Below are 17727 nucleotides of genomic sequence, written 5' to 3'. Positions count from 1 at the left end.
GATGTAGATACCGGTATGTTCCACAATACACCTTTAAGTTGAACAGGAGACCTGTAGGTGAACAAGGGATCTGCTTGAATATCAACACAAGTTCTGACGTCAAAGTGATGTCATTTCCTTCCCCTCCGGCAGCTCAGTTCAGCTCCCCTTCTCTATTGACTTATTCTCCTCTCCCCCTATGGGCTCTGGTCTAAAGTAGTGCACTAGAAAGGGAATAGGGTGCCATTTGGGATGCTGACATACATTTGACACTCCCACTAGATGACATGACATCTCTGACTATCTGAAAACCCTTTCTCCTGTCCATGTGACTCTTCTCTCCAGAACCATCAACATGATCAAGCTTCTCATACATGTAGCAACTCTACCACTATGGGTGACAGGTGCTAAATCCCTCATGAAATATAGATTAACTACTGAAATATATTGCTGTCAATATGCTGAGTAATACTGTATATTTCATATTGTCTGTTTTCATCCACAGGGCTGTCACAAACAGACAAAGTTCACCAGACTCCTACTGCAATACTAAAAAGACCTGAAGATAAAGTTCACCTCACCTGCAGCCACACTGTTTCAAGTTACAACATGATACTTTGGTACCAACAGTCACCCCAAAACAATGCTCTGAAACTCATTGGGTATGTGTGGAACACCAGTCCAACTGTGGAAGATTCCTTTAAAGGGCGTTTTAATGTCAGTGGAGATGCTGCAGCTAATAAAATGGCGTATCTACATTTTCCCAAACTGACAGAAGCTGAAGACAGTGCAGTGTATTTCTGTGCCGCTAGTGAAGCACAGTGTTTCACTATACCCTCTCTCCTCTACAAAAACCCTCTCTGATCCTCTCATATAATACTGACTACAGCTCTATACACCTGCACCTGTCTTCAACCACTTCAACAACACTTTGCTATGAACCATTTGATATCAAACAGATGGTAATGATACTGTTATAAGTGGCTAGTTTAGATGGTTTAGGTGTACTTCCTCAGTTCTCCACCAGGAGGCAGTGTTCACACAAATTTAGAAGAGGCAGGCTGTATAGTGGAATTCTATGGTCCCTGGTCAAAGGTAGTGCCCTATGTAAGGAATAGGGTGTCACTTGGGATAAAAACACTTTCTAAACATGTGTGTGGGCCAGGGCCAGCAGTATGTGAGGGCACTAGGGGGCCTGGACCAGGGCCGGTGGTATGGGAGGGCACAAGGGGGCCTGGACCAGGGCCTGCAGTATTGGGGGGGCCTGGCTCGTCCTACCGTACCTCCTTGTCCGTCCAAATAAAATATTGAAACATTGATCATTTGCATGACCAAGACGCACACCATCAGAAAGACACATCAATCTCAAATAAAGTATCCGATCAAGAGAAACAGCTCCCCTTTGTCTCCGTATGTGTAGACCATGTATCTGATGCTGTCTGGACAGAGAAACAGCTCATCTCTGTCTCAGTATGTGTAGACCATGTGTCTGATGCTGTCTGGACAGTGAAACAGCACCTCTCTGTCTCAGTATGTGTAGACCATGTATCTGATGCTGTCTGGACAGAGAAACAGCTCCCCTCTGTCTCAGTATGTGTAGACCATGTATCTGATGCAGTATAGACAGAGAAACAGCTCCCCTCTGTCTCAGTATGTGTAGACCATGTATCTGATGCTGTCTGGACAGTGAAACAGAACCTCTCTGTCTCAGTGTGTGTAGACCATGTATCTGATGCTGTCTGGACAGAGAAACAGCTCCTCTCTGTCTCAGTATGTGTAGACCATGTATCTGATGCTTTCTGGACAAAATGAGTATGGCATGTATTGAGTGGGTGTGCATGAGTGTGTGTGTATGTAGAGAATGTCAATTTTTTTGTGCAAATTTATAAAAAAAAATAAAAACAGACATAGATTATTTACATTTCAGACCCTATTTGCATCGAAATTGAGCTCAGGTGCACCCTGTTTCCATTGATCATCCTTTAATTATTTCTACAACATTGATTGAAGTCCATCAAGCCATGAGGTCGAAGGAATTGTCCATAGAGCTCAGAGACAGGAACCCAGTGGCCACTCTGACAGAGCTCGAGAGTTCCTCTGTGGAGATGGGAAAACCTTCCAGAAGGACAACCATCTCTGCAGCGCTTCACCAATCTGGCTTTAACGGTAGAGTGGCCAGATGGAATCCACTTCTCAGTAAAAGGCACATGACAGCCCACTTGGAGTTTGCCAAAAGGCACCTAAAGGACTCTCAGACCATGAGAAACAAGATTCTCTGGTCTGATGAAACCAAGGTTGAACTCTTTGGCCTAAATGCCAAGCGTCATGTCTGGAGGAAACCTGGCACCATCCTTACGGTGAAGCATGGTGGTGGCAGCGTCATGCTGTAGAGATGTTTTTCAGTGGCATGGACTGAGAGATTAGTCAGGATCGAGGGAAAGATGAACAGAGCAACGTACAAAGAGATCCTTGATGAAAACCTGTTCCAGAACGCTCAGGACCTCAGACTGGGGGCGAAGCTTCACCTTCTACCCGGACTTGAACCCGATCTAACATCTCTGGAGAGACCTGAAAATAGCTGTGCTCCCCATCCAAGCTGACAGAGCTTGAGAGGATCTGCAGAGAAGAACGGGAGAAACTCCCCAAATACAGGTGTGCCAAGTTTGTAGTGTCACAATCAAGAAGACTTGAAGCTCTAATCGCTGCCAAAGGTGCTTCAACAAAGTACTGAGTAAAGGGTCTGAAAATAATTTGATTTGATTTTATAAATGGAATATTTCAGTGTTTTAATTTGAAAACATTTTTGAAAAAATATAAGAAGCTTTTTTTGCTTTGTCATTATGGGGTATTGTGTGTAGAGTCATGAGGAAAAAACAATTTAATCAATTTTAGAATAAGGCTGTAACGTAACAAAATGTGGAAAAAGTCAATGGGTCTGAATACTTTCCGAATGCACCGTATATCCTCAGTACTTCCATTCATTTTCCAAATTGTACCCTTCAGATGATTCTTGTGAGGCCTGTGGGCATCCTAGAGCAAAACCTGTACCGACTTCAGACAAGTCCAAAGACGCTTGTGGGATTTTGTTATTAAGCAAACTAGATTTCTGCGGGAGTGCGGTCATCGACTCTAGGGGGTTAAGTAAACTACTTTAAAGTACTACTTAAATTGTTTTTTGGAGCATCTGTACATTATATATATATTATTGACAACTTTTACTTTACTACATTCCTAAAGAAAATAATTTAGTTTTTACTGCACACATTTTCCCTGACTCGTTACATTTTGAATGCTTAGCAGGACAGGAAAAATTGTTAAATTTATACGCTTAAATAGAATATCCCTGGTCCTCCCTACTGCATCTGATCTGGCGGACTCACTAAACACAAATGCTTTGTTTGTTAATTATTTCTGAGTGTTGGAGTGTGCCCCTGGCTATCCATGAATTTTCAAAACAAGAAAATGGTGACATCTAGCCTAATATATACGGAATTTGAAATAAATACTTGTACTTTTGAAACGTAAGTATATTTTAACAATTACATTTACTTTTGATATTTAAGTATATTTAAAACCAAATACTTTTAGATTTTTACTCAAGTAGTGTTTTAATGGGTAACTCGTTAGTCTATTCTTGTTCTGAGAAATGAAGGCTATTCCATATGAGTAATTGCCAAGAAACTGAAGATCTCGTACAACGTAGTGTACTACTCCCGTCACAGAACAGCGCGAACTGGCTCTAACCAGAATAGAAAGAGGAGTGGGAGGCCCCGGTGCACAACTGAACAAGAGGACAAGCACATGTCTAGTTTGAGAAACAGATGCCTCACAAGTCCTCAACTGGCAGCTACATTAAATAGTACCCGCAAAACACCAGTCTCAACGTCAACAGTGAAGAAGCGACTCTGGGATGTTGGCCTTCTAAATCAAATCAAATTTATTTATATAGCCCTTCTTACATCAGCTGATATCTCAAAGTGCTGTACAGAAACCCAGCCTAAAACCCCAAACAGCAAGCAATGCAGGTGTAGAAGCACGGTGGCTAGGAAAAACTCCCTAGAAAGGCCAAAACCTAGGAAGAAACCTAGAGAAGAACCAGGCTATGAGGGGTGGCCAGTCCTCTTCTGGCTGTGCCGGGTGGAGATTATAACAGCACATGGCCTAGATGTTCAAATGTTCATAAATGACCAGCATTGTCAAATAATAATAATCATAGTAGTTGTCGAGGGTGCAACAAGTCAGCAACACAAGAGTAAGTGTCAGTTGGCTTTTTCATAGCCGATCATTGAGAGTATCTCTACCGCTCCTGCTGTCTCTAGAGAGTTGAAAACAGCAGGTCTGGGACAGGTAGCACGTCCGGTGAACAGGTCAGGGTTCCATAGCTGCAGGCAGAACAGTTGGAACTGGAGCTGCAGCAAGGCCAGGTGAACTGGGGACAGCAAGGAGTCATCAAGCCAGGTAGTCCTGAGGCATGGTCCTAGGGCTCAGGTCCTCCGAGAGAGAGAGAGAAAGAAAGAAAGAAAGAAAGAAAGAAAGAAAGAAAGAAAGAAAGAAAGAAAGAAAGAAAGAAAGAAAGAAAGAGAAAGAGAGAATTAGAGAGAGCATATTTAAATTCACACAGGACATGGGAAAAGACAAGAGAAATACTCCAGATGTGACAGACTGACCATAGCCCCCCGACACATAAACTACTGCAGCATAAATACTGGGGGCTGAGACAGGAGGGGTCAGGAGACACTGTGGCCCCATCCGATGAAACCCCCGGACAGGGCCAAACAGGTAGGATATAACCCCACCCACTTTGCCAAAGCACAGCCTCCACACCACTGGAGGGATATCTCCAACCACCAACATACCATCCCGGGACAAGGCCGAGTACAGCCCACAAAGATCTCCGCCACGGCACAGCCCAAGGGGGGGCACCAACCCAGACAGGAAGACCACGTCAGTGACTCAAGTGACGCACCCCTCCCAGGGACGGCATGGAAGAACACCAGTAAGCCAGTGACTCAGCCCCCGTAACAGGGGTAGAGGCAGAGAATCCCAGTGGAAAGAGGGGAAACTGGCCAGGCAGAGACAGCAAGGGCGGTTCGTTGCTCCAGCCTTTCCGTTCACCTTCACACCCCTGGGCCAGACTACACTTAATCATAGGACCTACTGAAGAGATATGTCTTCAGTAAAGACTTAAAGGTTGAGACTGAGTCTGCGTCTCTCACATGGGTAGGCAGACTATTCCATAAAAATGGAGCTCTATAGGAGAAAGCCCTGCCTCCAGCTGTTTGCTTAGAAATTCTAGGAACAATTAGGAGGCCCGCGTCTTGTGACCGTAGCGTACGTGTAGGTATGTACGGCAGGACCAAATCGGAAAGATAGGTAGGAGCAAGCCCATGTAATGCTTTGTAGGTTAGCAGTAAAACCTTGAAATCAGCCCTTGCCTTAACAGGAAGCCAGTGTAGGAAGGCTAGCACTGGAGTAATATGATCAAATTTTTTGGTTCTAGTCAGGATTCTAGCAGCCGTATTTAGCACTAACTGAAGTTTATTTAGTGCTTTATCCGGGTAGCCGGAAAGTAGAGCATTGCAGTAGTCCAACCTAGAAGTAACAAAGGCATGGATTAATTTTTCTGCGTCATTTTTGGCAGAGTTGCCCTTCTTAATATTTAATTTTTATTGGCCAGTCTGAGATATGGCTTTTTCTGTGCAACTCTGACATTCTGACAGCAAGCACGGTGATGTCACAATATCAGATGTCACCAAATCTGTGTCATTCTTCTTTCTGTCCTTAGCACTGAAAGCAAACATGATTAGAATTCTTATCTCCATAACCATGGGCCAACCATAATCATGGTTTACACAGTTGTTAGGAAATTAATTGTTTTTAGGATGCATTTTTGAGAATGTGTGTTAACCATGTTAAACATAAAATTGGTTGGTAAAGCTTAAAGAAAGATTCCACACAAAAACACTCATTTAATAAGTTATTTGCCCTGTTCTGATTGGTTTGTTGCGTGATTAGAAAGAGAATGAATCAGTCAGAGGGTATTCTGATGTTCTTCTGCACCGACACAGAGATGACAGACTAACATGCTTCCTGCTCCTCTCTCTCTGGGGACTGGTGCTTCTTGTCCCTTTGGTTCCTGATTGGATGATCTCATGTGTCACTCCCAGTCCCTGACAGATAATGCCAGATGACACTGTACAGTGGAGTAACTTTCCTCCAGTTTCTCTGAGGTTTGTTCCAGAAAGTAGGATTGTTAAGTTAGTCAGATATATAATTGTCCAAAATTGCTTAAAATAACGTCAGATCTTTTAGAAATATAGACTTAAAATTTACAAGGTATAATTGACTCGAAAACCACATCCAATATACAAGTTTATATTTCTTAAACAACCAGAAAACCAAGAGATATACCTAACTGTTTATCTGTCACGGCTGTCATAGTGATTAGACCAAGGCGCAGCGGGTTGTGTGCTCATCATTATATTTATTATAAACGTGAACGCGGAAAAACAAGAAAAACGACAGTAAACAGTTTTGCAGGCTGGACTATAAGCAATGCACAAACAACTACCCACAATCAAACAGGTGAAAACAAGCTCCCTAAATATGACTCTCAATCAGGAACAATGATGTACAGCTGTTCCTGATTGAGAGCCACACCAGGCCAACAAAGAAATACACAAACTAGAAAAACCTAGAACACCAACACCAGAACAGATACCAAAAACCCTGGAACACATAAATACAATACCCTCTACATACACATAACCCCCAAACCATATAAAACAAATACCCCCTGCCACATCCTGACCAAACTACTATAACAAATAACCCCTATTACTGGTCAGGACGTGACATTATCAAAGTTATCGGATTATTGAAGCTGAATAACTTAAAGGAAAAATTCACCCAAAACCAGTCATTCCTATAATTTACGGTGTTAAATAACACTAATATGTGAGAACAGTATTTTTTGTTAATAACATTATTTCATTCATTCAGATCTAGGATGTGTTATTTTAGTGTTTCCTTTATATTTTTGAGCAGTGTATATCAAAATAAAGCTTAACTTCTTTTTAATCCAGCTGCTGTGTCAGATTTCAAAAAGGCTTTATAGCGAAAGCAAACCATGCGATTTTCTGAGGACAGCTCCCTGCATACAAACACATGAAAAACATATTTCAACCAGGCAGGTGCGACACGAAAGTCTGAAATAGCGATGTAAAAAATGCCTTACCTTTGATAATCTTCTTCTGTTGGCACTCCAAAAGGTCCCAGTTACATCACAAATGGTCCTTTTGTTCGATAATGTCCTTCTTTATATCCATAAAAAATCAGTTTAGCTGGCGCGCTTCAGTCAATAATACACCAGTTTCCCGCGATCAAAATGCATAGAAAATGAATCCCAAACGTTACTAATAAACTTTTCCAAACAAGTCAAACAATGTTTCTAATCAAACCTTAGGTACCCAAATACGTAAATAAACGATACAATTTAACCCCTGTGCGGCGAAAAATCATATCTCCATTAGCATAACAAAATGTAATCATTTTTTTTTTTCAATTTTTTTTCTCAAATTATATTGTTTTATAGATACAACTCTCCTGAATCGAACCACGTTGTCAGATTTCAAAAAGGCTTTACAGCAAAAGCAAAACATTAGATTATGTTAGAGGAGTATATCGTAAAAGTAGCCACATAGCCATTTTCTGACCAACCACATGCATCACAAATAACCAAAAAACAGCTAAATGCAGCACTAACCTTTGACAATCTTCATCAGATGACACACCTAGGACATCATGTTACACAATACATGCATTCTTTTGTTCGATAAAGTTCATATTTATATATAAAAACAGCATTTTACATCGGTGCGTAACATTGACTAACTATTTTCCCTCAAATGCATCCGATGAAACAGAGCTACAATTTACTAAATTACTATTCGAAAACATTTTTAAAATGTAATATTGTCATTCTAAGATTTATAGATGAATATCTCTTGAAAGCACCTGTAATGCCAGATTTAAAAATAACTTTACTGGGTAATCACACTTTGCGATAAAAGGGGATGCGATACTCAGAACAATAGGCTAGCAATAGCAATAGCCTAGCCATCTTGGAACAATCGCATATCACATCTAGTCTTGTATACTATTGTCAATAATCCCTTACCTTTGGTTGTCTTCATCAGAAAGCACTTCCAGGAATCCCAGGTCCACAACAAATGTATTTTCGTTCGAAAAAATGACTCCTTTATGTTCCAAGAGTTTGTTCTTGTTAGCGCGTCTGAAGGCTGCTCCAAAACTTCCGTCGGCCACGGGACAGCCATTTCGAGAAAAAGCATTTTTTTTCCCATTTAGGTTCGTTCAAACATGTCAAACGTTGTATAACATAAATCTTCAGGGCGTTTTTCAACAAGAGAGCCAATAAGATTCGAGGGGGACGATTGCATTGTGTTTCAAAACATTTCGAAAGGGGAGGGTAACCAGGGGCGCCAGCATCCTAATGGTGATGGCCCTCTCCGTGTGACTACGTTCCACAGCGTCTCATTCATTCAGTTTTAACCTCTCTAGGGTAGGTGGCACCAAATCGTCCCACCTACGTAACAGCCAGTGTAATCCCGTGGCGCGTTATTCAAAAACCTCAAAAATGCAAAAACTTCAATTTTTCAAACATATTACTATTTTACACCATTTTAAAGACAAGACTCTCGTTAATCTAACCACAGTGTCCGATTTCAAAAAGGCTTTACAACGAAAGCAAAACATTAGATTATGTCAGCAGAGTACCCAGCCAGAAATAATCAGACACGCATTTTTCAAGCTAGCATATAATGTCACATAAACCCAAACCACAGCTAAATGCAGCACTAACCTTTGATGATCTTCATCAGATGACAACCCTAGGACATTATGTTATACAATACATGCATGTTTTGTTCAATCAAGTTCATATTTATATCAAAAAACAGCTTTTTACATTAGCATGTGACTAGCATGTGACTAGCATTCCCACCGAACACTGCCGGTGAATTTACTAAATTACTCACGATAAACGTTCACAAAAAGCATAACAATTATTTTAAGAATTATAGATACAGAACTCCTCTATGCACTCGATATGTCCGATTTTAAAATAGCTTTTCGGTGAAAGCACATTTTGCAATATTCTCAGTAGATAGCCCGGCATCACAGGGCTAGCTATTTAGACACCCAGCAAGTTTAGCACTCACCAAAGTCGGGGTTTCGCCTGCCATATCAGTTCTGTTATACTCACAGACGTAATTTTAACAGTTATAGAAACTTTAGAGTGTTTTCAATGTTCAGAGTTCTGATTCACCTGTTAGCTCTACCACTCTGGGTGACAGGTATTAAATCACTTACGATGACAAGCCTAACGATACTACGAATGTCATCAAACTGAATAAAATATCCTTTCTCTCTCTTTCTTTCTCTTTCTCACTTCATCTCCTCTCTCTCTCTCTCTCTCTCTCTCTCTCTCTCTCCTCTCCTCTCCTCTCCTCTCCTCTCCTCTCCTCTCCCTCTCTCCTATCTCTCCCCATCTCCTCTCTCTCCTCTCCCTCTCTATCTCCTCTCTCTCCTCTCCCTCTCTCTCTCTCCTCTCTCTCTCCTTTCTCTCTCCTCTCCTCTCTCCTCTCCTCTCTCCTCTCCTCTCCCTCTCTCCTCCCTCTCTCCTCTCCCTCTCTCCTCTCTCCTCTCTCCCTCTCTCTCCCTCTCTCTCCTCTCTCTCCTCTCTCTCTCTCCTCTCTCCTCTCCCTCTCTCTCTCTCTCCTCTCCTCTCTCTCTCTCCTCTCCTCCCTCTCTCTCTCTCCTCTCTCCACTCTCCTCTCTATCTCCTCTCTCTCTCTGTCTACAGGGCAGTTGTTTAGTAGCATGGTTCATCAGAGGCCTGTGGCACTAACAGAAGGACCTGGAGGAAACGTTCAACTCACCTGCAGCCATACTATCCCTAACTACTACATGATACTATGGTACAAACAGTCAGCAGGAGACACTGCTATGAAACTCATTGGTTATGCATATACCAAGTCAATAACCATGGAGAAATCGTTTGAAAAGCACTTCAATGTGAGTGGAGACGGTGGGAAAGAGGCTTATCTTCATCGAGTGAGTCTGAGAGGACCTGAACACAGTGCAGTTTATTACTGTGCAGCCAGCCAAAACAGTGATGTAGAGTTCCTCCTGTTCTCTACTAAAACCCTGTCTGATGGTAATATTAGACCACGGCTCAGAACACCTGCATCTGAGGTTTGACATTGACTCAGTGCCAATGAATAAACCGAGATGGATGATGGCATAAGCAAGGTGATATCTGTCCTAGTACAGTATACCAGTATTTACAGTTTAGAGTCATCACTCATTAACATACATTGTGCAATGTTACAATGTGATATTCCATTACTCCCCCTGGATAGATGTGATTCACATGACTACTCTCTCTATCTCCCCTCTTTTTCTCTCTCCCTCTCTCTCTCTCTCTCTCTCTCTCTCTCTCTCTCTCTACCTCTGTCTCGCTCTCTCCTTTACTGTTCTGACCTGAAGTGAGTGCAGTGTATAACTGTTCTGACCTAAAGTCAGTGCAGTGTATTACTGTTCTGACCTGAAGTCAGTGCAGTGTATTATTACATCCTATTTCTAGTGTGAAGATTTCTGAATCTATAACACAGACCGAATCTAAAGACTAAAATAGACAAATACTTTCAATGATGTAGATACCGGTATGTTCTACAATACACCTTTAAGTTGAACAGGAGACCTGTAGGTGAACAAGGGATCTGCTTGAATATCAACACAAGTTCTGACGTCAAAGTGATGTAATTTCCTTCCCCTCCGGCAGCTCAGTTCAGCTCCCCTTCTCTATTGACTTATTCTCCTCTCCCCCCTATGGGCTCTGGTCTAAAGTAGTGCACGCGAAAGGGAATAGGGTGCCATTTGGGATGCTGACATACATTTGACACTCCCACTAGATGACATCACATCTCTGACTATCTGAAAACCCTTTCTCCTTGTCCATGTGACTCTTCTCTCCAGAACCATCAACATGATCAAGCTTCTCATACATGTAGCAACTCTACCACTATGGGTGACAGGTACTAAATCCCTCATGAAAGATAGATTTACTACTGAAATATATTGCTGTCAATATGCTGAGTAATACTGTATATTTCATATTGTCTGTTTTCATCCACAGGGCTGTCACAAACAGACAAAGTTCACCAGACTCCTACTGCAATACTAAAAGGACCTGAAGATAAAGTTCAACTCACCTGCAGCCACACTGATACAAGTTACTACATGATACTGTGGTACCAACAGTCAGCCCAAAACACTGCTCTGAAACTCATTGGGTATGTGAGATTCACCAGTCCAACGGTGGAAGATTCCTTTAAAGGGCGTTTTAATGTCAGTGGAGATGGTGCAGCTAATAAAATGGCGTATCTACATTTTCCCAAACTGACAGAACCTGAAGACAGTGCAGTGTATTTCTGTGCTGCTAGTGAAGCACAGTGTTTCACTATACCCTCTCTCCTCTACAAAAACCCTCTCTGATCCTCTCATATAATACTGACTACAGCTCTATACACCTGCACCTGTCTTCAACAACTTCAACAACACTTTGCTATGAACCATTTGATATCAAACAGATGGTAATGATACTGTTATAAGTGGCTAGTTTAGATGGTTTAGGTGCACTTCCTCAGTTCTCCAACAGGAGGCAGTGTTTCTCAACACACATTTAGAAGATGCTGTATTGTGGCAGTTTATGGGGCCTGGTCAAAAGTTGTGCCCTATATAGGGAATAGGATGTAATTTGGGATTGAGAAGCTTTCTAAATGTGTGTGGGCATGGACCAGGGCCGGTGGTATGGGAGGGCCCTAGGGGGCCGGGATCAGGGCCGGCAGTATAGGAGGACCCTAGGATGCCTGGACTAGGGCTGGTGGTATGGGAGGGCCCTAGGGGGCCTGTGCCAGGGCTGGTGGTATGGGAGGACCCTAGGGGGCCTGGCCCGACCTACGGTACCTCCTTGCATGTTCAACTAAAATATTAAAATGTTGATAATTTATTTTACCAAGATGCACACCAACAGAAAGACACATCAATCTCAGATAAATCATCCGATCAAGTGAAACAATTCCCCTCTGTCTCCATATGTGTAGACCATGTATCTGATGCTGTCTGGACAGTGAAACAGCTCCTCTTTGTCTCAGTATGTGTAGGCCATGTATCTGATGCTGTCTGGACAGTGAAACAGCTCCCCTCTGTCTCCGTATGTGTAGACCTGATTGGTAGAGACATGAGGATGGCTGAGTGGGAGAGACCTGAGGATGGCTGAGTGGTAGAGACCTGAGGATGGCTGAGTGGTAGAGACCTGAGGATGGCTGATTGGTAAAGACCTGAGGATGGCTGAGTGGTAGAGACCTGAGGATGACTGACTAGTAGAGACCTGAGGATGGCTGATTGGTAGATACATGAGGATGGCTGATTGGTAAAGACCTGAGGACGCTAAGTGGTAGAGACCTGAGGATGGCTGATTGGTAGAGACATGAGGATGGCTGATTGGTAAAGACCTGAGGACGGCTGAGTGGTAGAGACAGACATGAGGACGGCTGAGTGGTAGAGACCTGAGGATGGCTGAGTGGTAGAGACCTGAGGACGGCTGAGTGGTAGAGACTTGCGGATGGCTGGGAGTTGGGACAAATGAGGTATCAGAGGCATGTTGAGTGGGACTAGGGGCTCCACATTAAACTAAAACAATGATAACTATCCTAAACAACAATATACAAGGCATATTGACATTTGAGAGAGATGTAATGCGAGGCATAAAGCAATCACAGGTGTTGATTGGGAGAGCTAGCTAAGACAACAACGGGTAAGACAACAACAGCTAATCAGCTAAGACAACAACAACAGGTAAAATGGCGATGAACGGGCAGAGAGGGTCAGTTAACTACACACAGGGCCTGAGTTCGGGGCTGGGGCCGACAGATAAACAAAAGATAAACAAAACGGAGTACCGTGACTAATGAACAGTCCAGCAGGCATCAGTTACAGTGCCTTGCGAAAGTATTCGGCCCCCTTGAACTTTTCGACCTTTTGCCACATTTCAGGCTTCAAACATAAAGATATAAAACTGTATTTTTTTGTGAAGAATCAACAACAAGTGGGACACAATTATGAAGTGGAACGAAATTTATTGGATATTTCAAACTTTTTTAACAAATAAAAAAAAAAATTGTCCGTGCAAAATTATTCAGCCCCTTTACTTTCAGTGCAGCAAACTCTCTCCAGAAGTTCAGTGTGGATCTCTGAATGATCCAATGTTGACCTAAATAACTAGTGATGATAAATAGAATCCACCTGTGTGTAATCAAGTCTCCGTATAAATGCACCTGCTCTGTGATATTCTCAGAGGTCCGTTTAAAGTGCAGAGAGCATCATGAAGAACAAGGAACACACCAGGCAGGTCCGAGATACTGTTGTGGAGAAGTTTAAAGCCGGATTTGGATACAAAAAGATTTCCCAAGCTTTAAACATCCCAAGGAGCACTGTGCAAGCGATAATATTGAAATGGAAGGAGTATCAGACCACTGCAAATCTACGAAGACCCGGCCGTCCCTCTAAACTTTCAGCTCATACAAGGAGAAGACTGATCAGAGATGCAGCCAAGAGGCCCATGATCACTCTGGATGAACTGCAGAGATCTACAGCTGAGGTGGGAGACTCTGTCCATAGGACAACAATCAGTCGTATACTGCACAAATCTGGCCTTTATGGAAGAGTGGCAAGAAGAAAGCCATTTCTTAAAGATATCCATAAAAACAACACAGCTCATCACCCTGAACACACCATCCCCACTGTCAAACATGGTGGTGGCAGCATCATGGTTTGGGCCTGCTTTTCTTCAGCAGGGGCAGGGAAGATGGTTAAAATTGATGGGAAGATGGATGGAGCCAAATACAAGACCATTCTGGAAGAAAACCTGCTGGAGTCTGCAAAAGACCTGAGACTGGGACGGAGATTTGTCTTCCAACAAGACAATGATCCAAAACATAAAGCAAAATCTACAATGGAATGGTTCACAAATAAACATATCCAGGTGTTAGAATGGCCAAGTCAAAGTCCAGACCTGAATCCAATCGAGAATCTGTGGAAAGAACTGAAAACTGCTGTTCACAAACGCTCTCCATCCAACCTCACTGAGCTCGAGCTGTTTTGCAAGGAAGAATGGGCAAAAATGTCAGTCTCTCGATGTGCAAAACTGATAGAGACATACCCCAAGCGACTTACAGCTGTAATCGCAGCAAAAGGTGGCGCTACAAAGTATTAACTTAAGGGGGCTGAATAATTTTGCACGCCCAATTTTTCAGTTTTTGATTTGTTAAAAAAGTTTGAAATATCCAATAAATTTTGTTCCACTTCATGATTGTGTCCCACTTGTTGTTGATTCTTCACAAAAAATTACAGTTTTATATCTTTATGTTTGAAGCCTGAAATGTGGCAAAAGGTCGAAAAGTTCAAGGGGGCCGAATACTTTCGCAAGGCACTGTATGTAGCCAAGTGATCATAGGGTCCAGTGAACAGCAATAGATGAAACAGGGAAGCCGCTGGGTAGTCGTTACTACCTAGCAAGCGGGAGACACAGCGTTTAAAGTTAGCAGGTTGGGGCTAGTAGAAGCGCCTGCTCCGACGTCCAGCAAAGGTCTGTTAGGGGCACAGCGGATGGAGTTACGTCGGCAGACCAGTCGTGGTGGAACGGCGGGGCTTCGTATCGACAAAGGGTCCAGGCCAGGTGGCGAAAGAGGTATTGTGGTTGTAGTAATTTTGTTTGCTAGCCGGGAGATGCGCCTGGCTCACGGCTAACTGGTGTTAGGTTCGGGACAAGGGCAATAGCCACTATAGCCACTCGGAAGCAGCTAGCAGGCAGCGATGATCCGATGCAAAGGTCCAGAGCTTACGGCAGGAATCCGGTGATGTAGTGGCTTCTAGTCGTGTTAGTGAAGAGTCCGGGAAGCATCAGCTGTGTAGCCGAGTGATCATAGGGTCCACTGAGAGGGCCGGGAGGTTGGCCACTCTTTATCACTTTATCACAGTACTACGTCATACCAGACGAATGTCTGACTGCTTGAATGCCAATAACTCAGATACACATTAAAACATGAAATGACCCATGGCATTGATAAGACCTCACTCAGAGATCCACAAAAATAATATAACATCCAAATTGGTGAATACTTCCTTTAACCATCAATCAACTAACTCCAGATAGCAGTGCATCATATCTCCCTCTCTGCTCTACTAAACCCTGCTTCTTGTCCCACATAGACTCCGCCTGCAGGGTTCATCTCAGGTCTCTGATGGTTTAGATGTTCTCATAAGGAGGCAGCATCCCTCTGTAAGATCACTGAGATGAGTTGATGAGAAGCCACCTCTAATTCATGTGGAGTGGTTTGTCTGTCTCATTCTTTCTCCTTAACAGTGAGTCAACATGATCAGAATTATTATCTCCATCACCATGGGTTACACAGCCTGGGCTGCAGGTATTCAGATCATTGATTTCATCAACTACTAATATCCTCATTTGATTTTTTAAAAATGTTTCAGGTCAATATGTTTCTTTACATGTTCTTTCACCTCTTTCTGTCTCTCTCTCTCTCTATCTTGTCTTCTCCAGGTTCTTCTTTCAGTAGCCAGGTTTACCAGAGTCCTGTTGCCCTGTACAAGAACCAGGGAAAGTTGGCTAAGATGGAGTGTTCACATAGTATATCAAGCTATGATCGTATCCTCTGGTACAAGCAATCCAACTACAGAGAATTGGTGTTTTTAGGATACATGACAGCGAAAATTGGATTTCCTGAGGCTGGATTTGATATAGAAGGAGATGCTAATGCAGGTGGTACCAGCACCTTAACCATCAATCAACTAACTCCAAATAGCAGTGCTGTGTATTACTGTGCTGCTAGTTTACACAGTGCATCAGATCTCCCTCTCTGCTCTACAAAAACCTCCTCCCTTTGAACTGTAGACTAATCACACCTGTATTAACATCACACTGTATCTGACTCTGATTCAATGGCAAAACACTCACCAGCTGGTCTAACAGAAAGGGGAGGTTCCCTCTGATATACAGGAGACCATGATACAGTATGGTATGATATCATGTCTTTCCTGTAGGTGGAGTTACAGCTCAACAAATCCATGTGGACTCACCAGACACAGTACCACAGTAAACTATGGTGTGTAGTAAGGAGTCTGAGAGTTGAAGATCTATGTCCTTTTGAATGTTCATCTTGACTCAGTGTTGAACTAAGAATCTTTCACTGTTGGATATTTTTCACCTCTGAACGTGAATCTCTTCATTGTTCTTGGACACAGATTAGATACCGACTAAAATAATCTACAATTCCATATATTTCCTGAATGACTACAATAGTTTTAACAAACAGGTCTCTCTCTCCTCTTCTGTAACAGGTGAACTCCTCTGTTCCAGCGTTCTTCAGTCTCCATCTTCAGTATTTCAGAGATCTGGAGAAACTGCTGTCCTGTCCTGTTCACACACTCTCCCCAGCTACAACACCATACTGTGGTATCAGCAGCTGGAACACACTCTCCCCAGCTACAACACCATACTGTGGTATCAGCAGGTGGAACACACTCTCCCCAGCTACAACACCATACTGTGGTAACAGCAGGTGGAACACACTCTCCCCAGCTACAACACTATACTGTGGTATCAGCAGGTGGAACACACTCTCCCCAGCTACAACACCATACTGTGGTATCAGCAGGTGGAACACACTCTCCCCAGCTACAACACCATACTGTGGTATCAGCAGGTGGAACACACTCTCCCCAGCTACAACACCATACTGTGGTATCAGCAGGTGGAACACACTCTCCCCAGCTACAACACCATACTGTGGTGTCAGCAGGTGGAACACACTCTCCCCAGCTACAAGACCATACTGTGGTATCAGCAGGTGGAACACACCCTCCCCAGCTACAACACCATTCTGTGGTATCAGCAGGTGGAACACACTCTGCCCAGCTACAACACCATACTGTGGTATCAGCAGGTGGAACACACTCTCCCCAGCTACAATACCATACTGTGGTATCAGCAGGTGGAACACACTCTCCCCAGCTACAACACCATACTGTGGTGTCAGCAGGTGGAACACACTCTCCCCAGCTACAAGACCATACTGTGGTATCAGCAGGTGGAACACACCCTCCCCAGCTACAACACCTTTCTGTGGTATCAGCAGGTGGAACACACTCTGCCCAGCTACAACACCATACTGTGGTATCAGCAGGTGGAACACACTCTCCCCAGCTACAACACCATACTGTGGTATCAGCAGGTGGAACACACTCTCCCCAGCTATAACACCATACTGTTGTATCAGCAGGTGGAACACACTCTCCCCAGCTACAACACCATACTGTGGTATCAGCAGGTGGAACACACTCTCCCCAGCTACAACACCATACTGTGGTATCAGCAGGTGGAACACACTCTCCCCAGCTACAACACCATACTGTTGTATCAGCAGGTGGAACACACTCTCCCCAGGTACAACACCATACTGTGGTATCAGCAGCTGGAACACACTCTCCCCAGCTACAACACCATACTGTGGTATCAGCAGGTGGAACACACTCTCCCCAGCTACAACACCATACTGTGGTATCAGCAGGTGGAACACACTCTCCCCAGCT

The 17727-nt window shown here is 43.4% G+C and overlaps 1 gene segment (V, D, J or C); it reads right to left on the bottom strand.

The window, feature by feature from the left end:
- The window catches only part of LOC123744629 (T-cell receptor beta-2 chain C region-like), a 581570-nt gene that overhangs the window by 203297 nt on the left and 360546 nt on the right, over window positions 1–17727 (bottom strand).

This window comes from Salmo salar, chromosome ssa09, assembly GCF_905237065.1.
Source record: "Salmo salar chromosome ssa09, Ssal_v3.1, whole genome shotgun sequence".
Taxonomy (NCBI): Eukaryota; Metazoa; Chordata; class Actinopteri; order Salmoniformes; family Salmonidae; genus Salmo; species Salmo salar.
The sequence above is the reverse complement of the archived record's forward strand: the minus strand, read 5'-3'. Positions and strand labels throughout refer to the sequence as shown.